The sequence below is a fragment of the Sus scrofa genome, chromosome 14 (genome assembly GCF_054392235.1).
Source record: "Sus scrofa isolate SSC_HxYL_T2T_F1_AM1 chromosome 14, Sscrofa_HxYL_maternal_Yorkshire_Landrace_v2.0, whole genome shotgun sequence".
NCBI classification, from domain to species: Eukaryota; Metazoa; Chordata; class Mammalia; order Artiodactyla; family Suidae; genus Sus; species Sus scrofa.
Genome location: NC_139396.1, coordinates 143578499 through 143589486, shown reverse-complemented (window position 1 = coordinate 143589486; position 10988 = coordinate 143578499).

Genomic DNA, 10988 nt, shown 5'->3' with positions numbered 1-10988 from the left:
TGACTAGATATAGTTCCCAGTGCTATACAGCAGGATCTCATTGCTAATCTATTTCAAAGGCAATAGTTTGCATCATCTATTAACCCTGAATTCCCAGTCCATCCCACTCCCTCCCCCTCCCCCTTGGCAACCACAAGTCTGTTCTCCATGTCCATGATTTTCTTTTCTGTGGAAAGGTTCATTTGTGCCGTATATTAGATTCCAGACATAATCGATATCTTATGGTATTTGTCTTTCTCTTTCTGACTCCACTTAATATGACAGTCTCTAGTCCCATCCATGTTGCTGCAAATGGCATTATTTTGTTCTTTTTTATGTCTGAGTAGTATTCCATTGTATATATATACCACATCTTCTTAATCCATTCATCCGTCGATGGACATTTAGGTTGTTTCCATGTCTTGGCTATTGTGAATGGTACTGCAGTGAACATATGGGTGCATGTGTCTTTTTCAAGGAAAGTTTTGTCCAGACATATGCCCAAGAGTGGGCTTGCTGGGTCATATTGTAGTTCTGTATGTAACTCTGTAGGTTTCTGAACTCCATCCTTTTTCAGAAAGTCTCCTTGAGTCTAAGACTTACACTTTACACAGTCCTCAGAGATCCACAAACCAGGACTTTCTCTGCATGTGGAAGGCCCCAGCTCCAGGAAATGAAAGGCAGGGTTAAGGCACCCAGCTTCCATGGTGCCTCCAAGAGCAAGCCATCCCAATGCTGCTTTGAAAGGCAAAAACCAGGGGAGTCTGGCCTGCTCAGTATGGCCACACTGAGGCAATGGTTCTTGGCCTTGAGCAGCCCAGTGGGGGTGGGGGTAGGGTTGTTAAACTGAGGATTTCTGGATCCTGCCATGGACCCTTTGCCTCGCAGTTTCTCGGGGTTGTCTGCCGAGGACCCCACCTGGAGATACACAGGTCGGTGGATTATCTGTGACCCAGACATTCATCTCTTGGCCACACTGACCTCCCCACTCACCCCTGGAATCTCAAAAACACTAAGAGATTCTCACCCAGCGAACCACCCACTTATTTTAATAATAGCAGCTGCCTTTTGTTGAGCACTTATTGTGTGCAGGGCTCTGTGCTGAGTACTCTATATTTATTACCTTCCTCGAAAGCCTTGCAACAACCTGGTGAAGGAGATAATTCCTCATGAGGAACATTAGGCACAGGGGTGAGTGGCAGGAGGGGGACACAAACCTACACTTGCCTGACCCCAACCCCAAGGTCAGAAGCTGTCCCTCCCATGCTCTGTTGGGCACTTCTGTGCTTGCTGTGCAGCTAGACTGCAAACTGCTGGGGGCCAATGTTGGCTCTCAGGCTGTTTATATTCTTCAGACAGAATTTTCCTGAATTAACCATGCTTGCCTTCTCAGAGCTAAGAGGGCTTTCTCTGGACCTTTCTCCCCAGCTCTTGGACCCCCAGCCCTTGAAATAGTATGTCTTCCTCCTTCTCCTCCCTTCTCCCAAGTGAAGCCAGTCCTCCCTGAGCTCCGGATATTCACCCCACCCACCCCCACTCTGTAGCATTTACCCAAAAGGCCTTGCTTTTGAGCTCTCAGTTGTCTCTCCCCTCCCATGAGTTGCTTCAGGGCTGTGAGCTCCTGGCTGGCTTCTCCCCATCTGCCTCCCACACAAGAGTACATAGTAGGCTCAGTGAATTCAAGGGGAGCTGATTGATAGCACTCAGATTCTATATTTCTGTGACCATAAACCAAGGACTGTCTTTTTTTTCTTGTCTAAATGACATTCATTTTTTTAAATTTTTAAATTAAAGTACAGTTGATTTGCAGTGTTACATTAGTTTCAGGTGGACAATATAATGATCCAATATTTTTATAGCTTGTACTCCATTTAAAGTTTTATAAAATATTGGCTATATTCCCTCTGCTGTACTATGTATCCTTGGTGCAATTATTTTATGCACGGTAGTTTGCACCTCGTAGTTCCCTCCCCCTATTTTGCCCCCTCGCAGTCCTCTCCCCAATGGAAACCACTGGTTTGTTCCCTATAACTGTGAGTCTGTTTCTGTTTTGTTACCTTCATTTGTTTGTTTTAGATTTTAGATTCCACATTTAAGTAATAACAAACAGTATTTGTCTTTGATTTCACTAAGCATAATACCCTCCGGGTCCATCCATGTTGTTGCAAATGGCAAAATTTCATTCCTTTTTATGGCTGAGTAATTAATATTCCATCATAATTTTATCTATATGTATATCTAGCACATCTTCTTTGTCCATTCACCTGCCGATGGACACTTGGGTTGTGTCCACATTTGGCTATTGTAAACAATGCTGCTATGAACCTTGGGGTGCCTGTATCTTTCTGAATTATTAGTTTCATTTTCTTCAGATATATACCTGGGAGTGGGATTGCTGGATCATATGATAGCTCTATTTATATTTTTTTTGAGGAACCTCCATACTGTTTTACATAGTGACTACAGCAATTTACATTCCCACCAACAGTGTATGAGGGTTCCCTTTTCTCCACATTATTACCCACATGTATTATTTGTTGTCTTCTTAGCATTCTTTTTTATTTAATTTCCTGAGCACCTACTGTGTGCCAGGGACTGGCTCAGGTGTTAGGAATTCAGTGGTAAACAAGGTAAATGGGTTCCCTGCTGCCATGGACCTTCCTTCTAGTGGGGAAGACAGGTAATACTCAAATAAACATAGCAAAGCCAGCCTTTGTTGTAGGGGCTGGGGAGAAGGGAGAGCAATTATAGCTGGAGGCCAGGAAGGCCTTTCTGAGGCGGCATCATTTTAACTGATGATAGAATGATCAAAAAGAGCCATCCATGTATGAATCACAGAAAGAATGTTCCAGGTCCTCGGGCCAAGACCAGTGTGGTCTGTTTGAGGATTCATGAATACTACTATGGCTGGAACTTAATAGGTGAGAGAGAGAGAGGGGTAGGAGAGAACTTGGTCAGAAGTCCAAAATGGGTCTTACTAGGTGAAAAGCAAGGTGTCAGTTGGAATGCATTCCTTCTGGAGGCTCCAGGAGAGAAGCCATTTCCTTACCCTTTTCAGCTGCTAGAGGCTGTCTCATTCCTTGACTTGAGGTTCTCTTTCTCCATCTTCAAAGCCAGCAAAGGTGGGTTGAGACCTTCTTACACTCAGTGGCCTTGCAGAGACCATTATTTTTTCATATATTCATTTTACCTGTAGAATGTAAGCTCCTTGAGGGAAGGAGACTTTTGTTTGGTTTGCTACATCCTGAGTGCCCAGAAAGGGTCCGGCCATGGTAGCTACAAAAACATCGATTGCAACCCACAGTTAATCTGGGCTAGGCTCTGTCCTGGCATCCAGGGCTGCAGAAAAGACCCAAATTACTGTTTGCCCTCTGAGGTCACAGGGAAGAAAGACAGACCTTCGGGTTCACAGGAGACTTCACCATATGCAGCCAAAGAAAGTAGGGGGCCCTCAGCAGGGGGCTGGGTCTGCTCATTGGAAGGGTGCAAATGAAACTTAGTGAGGTGAATGTTGCTGAGTTCCTGGTAGGGCAGGAAGCTGTGGGTCTGTGGGGAATGGAGAGGTACCATTAGGCAGAAGTTGGGAGCCCAGGCTCTGGAGCCCAACTGCCTCCACCACTCACTAGTTACCTGATGTTGCACCAGTTATTTACTCTTTAGAGAAGTACTGCCTCCAAAACCTGCAGTAGAGAGATTCTGATCTAGCATGTCTAGGCTGGCTAGAAGCCAGTGTAGTTTTCTTTTCTCTCTTTCTTTTTCTTTCTTTCTTTCTTTCCTTCCTTCCTTCCTTCTTTCCTTTTATAAGCATCTCCTGACTTATTATAGATGGGCCATACACCATGTCTTGCAAAACATTCATTTTGCAGGGAGAGAAGAGCATGCTGATCAGCAAACTGGAGTGTCAGGCTTGGATCTCAGTGAATTTTCAGCGTGAGATCATAAATTGTCATTCAGGGTTAGACGTTTAGGCATACCACCCCGTAGGTGCCATGGACAAGGCTCAGTACAGCAGCCAAGAATAATATCCAACAGGTCCTATCTCCCCAGGTCAAACCAGGATAGTCCCCAAGGCAGGTAGTGAGACACTGCAAATGTTTGTTGATAGACTGATGGGTTTTCTGGCTAAGCTCCTCCTGGCTAGCCCCAAGCCCACACAGAGGTTCTGGGTTGATCACGTGAACCCCAGGAAGGGCCAGGTTAACATGGGGATCCTGGAAGCGGTGCCCAGCTCTGGTATCTCCATGGCTTGACTTGAACCAAGACTTCACAGCCAGGAGCTCTGAGAAGCTGGATATAAATAAGGCCATGGAAATGTGACAGAACCTCTCTTAGCCCTAGTTTAAATACATGGCCAGAGTACTACCAGAGCATTCTTCATGTATTCACTCCACAAATATTTAAGTACCTGTCTTGTTCCATGTTAGGCTAGGGACACAGTGGGGAAACAGGTGTCTGTATTCAGTGACCTTATATTCCACAGTTGAGTCAGATTATAAACAAATAAAATATATACATTAATATAAATGACAGGGAGATCATAAAGGAGAGTAATTGGATGGAGGGTGATCAGAGGAGGCTTCTTTGAGGACACGATATTTATCCTAAACCCGGATGACAAGGAGCCAGCCCTATAAGATCTAAGGGAATCATATTCCAAGTGTGGGGGCACAGCTTGAACCAAGGCGCTGAGGTAGGAAAGCAGTTCGAATGCCTCCACGTTGCCCAGGTCACATATTTGTCAAATGTCAGAACAGGAATTTGAATCCAGGGCAAATGCTATAGCCTAGAACTCATAATGGCTAAATGGCTTTGTTGATTTTGACGTGGTTTGGCGCTCCTCCCCCATTCCTACTTGTCTAAAGCCGGAACTCTTGGGCCCTAAGGCCCCACCTCTCTTTAATCCATTAACACGTTCACTGGGCTTGCTGGGCCCTGGTCCCCACCCTCAGGGCTGACCCCCTGGCACAGAACTTGTGTGGGATTCCTGAGGACTACAGTCTAGGGGTGGTGAGCCAGATCAGCCGGGCTGGAACCCATCCTTCCAGGTAACTTTTTCTAGAGGGAAGAGCTCCTGGCCCAGAACTGTGTTCTGTTCCCAGCTGCCTACAGCCTGCCCCCTCCACGGCCCAGACGTCCGCTTGACTCAGCCCGAGGCCTGTGTGGGGGCGTCCTCTGGGCTTCCGCAACATCCTGTGTTCTGCCTTCTGCTACCTATTTTCCATTTCCAGGGAATCCCTCCCACCAGGGTTTGTTTTTACACCCTGGAGCCAACCAGCCCACAGAACAATTAAAATGGCTCCCCTGGGATCACCCGGAGCCATTCCTACATTCCACAGTCAGCCTCGGGCCTCTGGGGTCTGGCTGGAGCCCACCTCCTTCCTTAAGGCCTTGGGTTCTGCTCCTTCTTCAGCCTACATGTTAGGACCTTCTCTGCCAAAGAGCCTCACTCTGGTCCCCACACCCGGAACTCTTATTCCGTTGCTGTCTGAGCCCTGGGAGTGGACATCTGTCATGTTTGTCTGTCTTGTCATCCCTTCCGCTGCTTCCTCTGATGATAGGCCTCCCTTTCCTCCGCCTAACCAACCCTCCTCCGCTTCGGGCGACTTGATGGGGCCTCTAATCACAGAAGAGTCTTTCTCCTGGCTGCCCCTGATTGGCCCACATATGAGCATGTGACCCAAACCAGGCCAATTGGAATTGTTGCCTGGGATTTTGTGTATGGAAAGTAGGGAGTAAAACCTCTCACGCCTTGGAGTTTGTCAAACCAACCTGATGCAAACCCGTCTGGCAGTATCTGCTTTCCTTCTTCTCCTCCCCTTACCAGTTGGAATCTCCCCAAGCTACCCAGCCATAGTGGAAGAAAATGAGGCCAACACACAGAGAGAAGCAGAGAGAGTGAGGAAGTGAGTTGCTCATTATTTGAGTTTTTAGACTAAAGTTCCTGGTCCTGGCCCCACCTTAATTAATGAGCCGGATTTACTTACTTATTATTTACTTACTACTTGCTTTTGCTTGAACTAGTTTGAATTTGGTTTCGGTCACTTGCAATAAGCAAACAAGTAGTCATTCTTAAGGTTCTGTCTTGTACTATGACATAAAAAAATGCCCCCCTTTTTGGGGGGGGTCTGTTTGTGCTTCTATTTTCTGATATAAATGGCAATCTCCTTCAAAGTAGAAGTTATTTGCTTAAAAATGTTCATTATGGGAGTTCCCATCGTGGCTCTGTGTGTTAAGAATCTGACTAGTATCCATGAGGATGAGGGTTTGATCCCTGGCCTTGCTCCTCAGTGGTTTAAGTATCTGGTGTTGCCATGGCTGTGGTGTAGGCTGGTAACTTCCATATGTTGCAGGTGCAGCCCAAAGAAGAAACAAAAAAAGAAAATTTAAAAAATTGTGGGGGTTCCTGTCGTGCGTGGCGCTGTGGTTAATGAATCCTACTGGGAACCATGAGGCTGCAGGTTCGATCCCTGCCCTTGCTCAGTGGGTTAACTATCCGGCGTTGCTGTGGCTCTGGCGTAGGCCGGTGGCTACGGCTCCGATTCGACCCCTAGCCTGGGAACCTCCATATGCCGCGGGAGCGGCCCAGGAAATAGCAGGAAGACAAAGGAAAAAAAATTTTTTTTGTATGATCTTTTCATCATGGCTCAGTGGAAACAAATCTGACTACTATCCATGAGGATGCACGTTCAATCCCTGGCTTCGCTCAGTGGGGTGTAGATGGCAGATGAGGCTCAGATCTGGCATTGCTGTGGATGTGGCAGGCTAGAGCTCTGATTCGACCCCTAGCCTGGGAACTTCCATATGTTGTGGGTGTGGGCCTAAAAAGACAAAAATAAAATTGTGTAAAAAATGTTATTTTGTTTATATCAAAGAACATATGCAATGAATGAAATATAAGATGAACATTTGAAATCTGCTATGTGGCCCAAGAACTAGAACATGACTGAGATCACTGACTCTTACAATGGGCTTTTCCCCTGTCTCATAACCTGTCTGCCCCCAGGGATAACAACTATCCTGTTTTTTGGGGGTTTTTTTTGTGGACCGCACCGGTGGCATGTGGAGGTTCCCAGGCTAGGGGTCCAATCAGAGCTGCAGCTGCCGGCTTATGCTACAGCCCTAGCAACGTAGGATTGGAGCCACGTCTGCAACCTATACCACAGGTCAGGGCAATGCCGGATCCTTAACCCACTGAGCAATGCCAAGGGTCAAACCCACATCCTCATGGATCCTAGTCGGGTTTGTTAACCACTGAGCCATGACAGAAAATCCCATCCTAAGTTTTATGCTCAGTATTCCCTGGCTCTAAAAAAAATTTTAAGACACATTTGCATGATTTCTTTAGAAAATGTTATTTAGCTTTGCTTGTTTTTAAGCTTTAGAAAAAAATGGTATAGTGTATATAGTCTTCTGAAACTTACTATTTAAAAACTCATCATTTGTTTCTAAGATTCATCTTATTACATGTAAGTACAGTTCATTTATTTTCACTGCTGCATAATATTACATTGTGGGAATAGACCATAATTCATGATTTGTTCCTTCTCCTGCTAATGGACCTCTGGGTTTCTCATAACTTTACTATTGTGAGCAGTGCTTCTTTGAATATCCTTGTACACGTCTTTCACACAGGTGCAAGAGTTTCAGGGGTCTGTAGTAGGAGAGAAATTAACTGCTATATTATTGGTGTTCAAGTTCAACTTTGCAAATAGTGCTAAACCGTTTTCCAAAGTGAGTACACCTACCTTATACTCCCCATGACCTTGTGTAAGAGCCCCCCAGTGCCAGCATCCTACTGCCACTTGTGCCCTACTCTGTATCCCAAATGGTGCCTTTTATGGTCTTCAATTTGTCCTAGGCTCAAAAAAAGCTCTATTTACTGGCTGCTTGAGACAGTGGAATGGATGGGAAGGATGGGTAGGTGGCCTGGAAGACCGTGGAAGTTTCCAGAAAATTAGAGGACTAGAGACCATCTTCACCCAGGAAGATGAACGACTGGAAATTTCAGTATCTCAAACAATAGTGCTGGCCTCAGCCCACACTCTGGGCTTCTCTGGGCTGATACCCTGGGACCCCCTTGAAGGTCTTCATGACTGCCTCACTCTGATCTTTAGTGCCTAGCAAGTCCTCTCCTTATGGACTCAAGCTTCTAGGATGAGCCTGCTTTGGGAGCCTGGTCCTGCCCTCCTTGAATCATTCCATGGAGGGTTTTTCAGATTGCTGCTCAGGCTTGTGCCATGAGTCTGGGAAGAGGGCTTTGGAAACCCACTCCTTTGTGCATCCTGTCTCAGAATAAGGCCCCTGACACCTGGATGGGCTCTAATGTCAGTTTTGAAATAGCTTGCTTTCCCTGCCCTCCTTACTTTAACTTTTTTTCTTAAAAGTTTTTGTTGTTGTTGTTGTTATTGCTTTTGGTTTTTATATAGGCCAATCTTTGTAACATGTTAGAAATTTCTCACTGGTTTTAACCACATCTGAAATTCAAATCTTCACACACACACACACACACACACACACACACACGCAAACACCCCCTCTCAAAGTCCACATTCCTTACTTCAAGTCCAAGGCCTATGAGAAGAGTTTTCTGTCAAAGGTCAGCAGCTCTGATTGCATCTCTTTATTTAGAACATTGTTTTCTCTGAAGCTGATTCCATTACCTTTGAGTTCACGGAAGTAAAGCCCATTAGAAAAGTCAAGAGGCTCTCAAATGGGCTCAGAGAGTGATGCTAAACTTAGGTTCATTTGGCTACTGTGGTTTATTGACAAGGACCTTTCTCTCTCAATTTTAATGGAGCCTGCATCTTCCTGCTTTGCAACTGCCAACCTGTTCATGGTGGGAAGAAAGGAAACTTGGGCCTTGAGTCCCAGATGTCAACATCCACTCTTATCTCTGCTCCTAAATTCCCTACTCCTCCAGCAAGTGACCTACTTCCCATTGCCCTAATATGGCTCATTGACACCCACATTCGGGGCCCAAGCTGGCCCAGGCTCAAGCACAGAAGAGGCAGCACTGTGTCCCTGGTCTTAGTAGAGTAAGTTTATAGACCTGACCATTGGTTGGTCTCTTGGCTTCTGACCTCTATGTTCCCTTCTGCAGTCTTGATTGCCAGAGCCTGAGTGTCTGTGGAGGCAACCATAGCCTTGCCTGGCCCCAGCTTCCCCACTCCTGGCCTTGCCTATCCTGTTCCTGCCTGTGCTCTCTGTCATCTCTATGTTCACAGCAATGCTGAGACACTGGCTTTGTCCTGGGGCTAGCAAACTAAGCTCTCTGATCTGCAGAATGGGGGTGATAACACCTGCCATACCAATGAAAGTGGGCTTACTGTTCATTTTAGTGGGCATTACTGAACATTGTCTTTGTTCGTTTTTGTTTTTGTCTTTTTAGGTTTGCACCCACAGCATATAGAAGTTCCCAGGTTAGGGGTCAAGTCAGAGCTACAGCTGCCGGCCTATGCCACAGCCACAGCAACGTGGGATTCAAGCTACATCTGCAATCTAGCCCATAGCTCATGGCAGTACTGGATCCCCAACCTACTGAGTGAGGCCAGGGATCAAACTTGCATTCTCATGTATACTAGTCAGATTTCATTTCTGCTGGACCACAAGGGAACTCCTCATTTTTAATTTTTGAAAAAAAGTGGGCTTATACCGAACACTGCAAGTTGTCAGGTGTCATGAGCTTAGCAAAAATGAAACATTTGGACAATGCCTTGTGTTGACGTTGCGAAGGGATGCTGTTAGGGTCACCTGGGGGTGAGAGAGAGTGGGGAGTGAGTGGTCCAACTTCTCTAAACAGCAATTGTCAATATTTATTCAAACAGAAGAATATATAATTTTTATTTGAGCTAGAAAGTCCATTTCTAGAAATTTATCCAATGGAAAATCCAAAGAACTACATATGAAGATGTTTGTTGCTACCTCGTTTATATGAGCCAAAACCTGGAAACCATCTGAATACCTACTTTACTATAGGATACAACTCTGTAATGGCATAACATGAAGCCACCAAAAAAGAATAAAATAGTGATTCATGGGCCAATATGAAATGATCTTTAAGAAATATGGTTTGGTGAAAAAAAGATGCAAAACAGTATACTATGCTAGTTCCGTGTTTAAAAACAGGATGTGTAATGTATACATGTGTATATGCTAATATTTATGGAATACTAAAAATGAGTAGAGGGCAGAGAATATGTTCTAAGGATTAGGATGGGGTTGAGGAAGAGTTATCTCTTGCTGTGTGCTGTTGTACTCTGCAATTTTTTGTTGTTGTTGTTGGTTTTTTTTGCTATTTCTTGGGCCGCTACGCTGGATCGTTAACCCACTGAGCAAGGGCAGGGACCAAACCCGCAGCCTCATGGTTCCTAGTTGGATTCGTTAACAACTGCGCCATGACGGGAACTCCTACTCTGCAATTTTCATCACCCGTATGTACAAGTTAAAATTTTGAAATACACAAATGAATATAGTAAGCTGTTTTTATTCTAATTACTTCCAGGTTTTTATTTCTGAAACACTTATATGTCACAAATAGTAGCTCTGAAAGTGAGGGTGGGCTTACACTTTTAAGAATGGAAAGGCATGGAGTTCTCTTGTGGCACAGTGGGTTAGGGATCTGGCATTGTCACTGCAGTGTCTTGGGTGCTGGCATTGTCACTGCTGTGTCTTGGGTGGATGCTGTGGCACAGGTGTAATTCTTGCCCTGGGAACTTCTACATGCTGTGGGCATGACCAAAAGAAAGAAAGAAAAAGAATGGAAAAGCATCATGACCATTAGGGAACTGAAAGGAGGATGTGGGAGCCCCAGAGTTTGTCCCTGCAGGATCCCACCAGGGCTCTTGGCCTCCTGTGGCCTTCAGCCCAAGAAAGGTAGCTCCCCAACTCCTTGTAGCTGCCCCCAGTCTCCTAATCCTGACCATATATCTAGCTGCCAGCACCCCTTCATCTCGGGTCCCCAAATGTATGTTGAGTATCCTTTGGTGCATGCTAGGCCAGGGTTCAGTGCT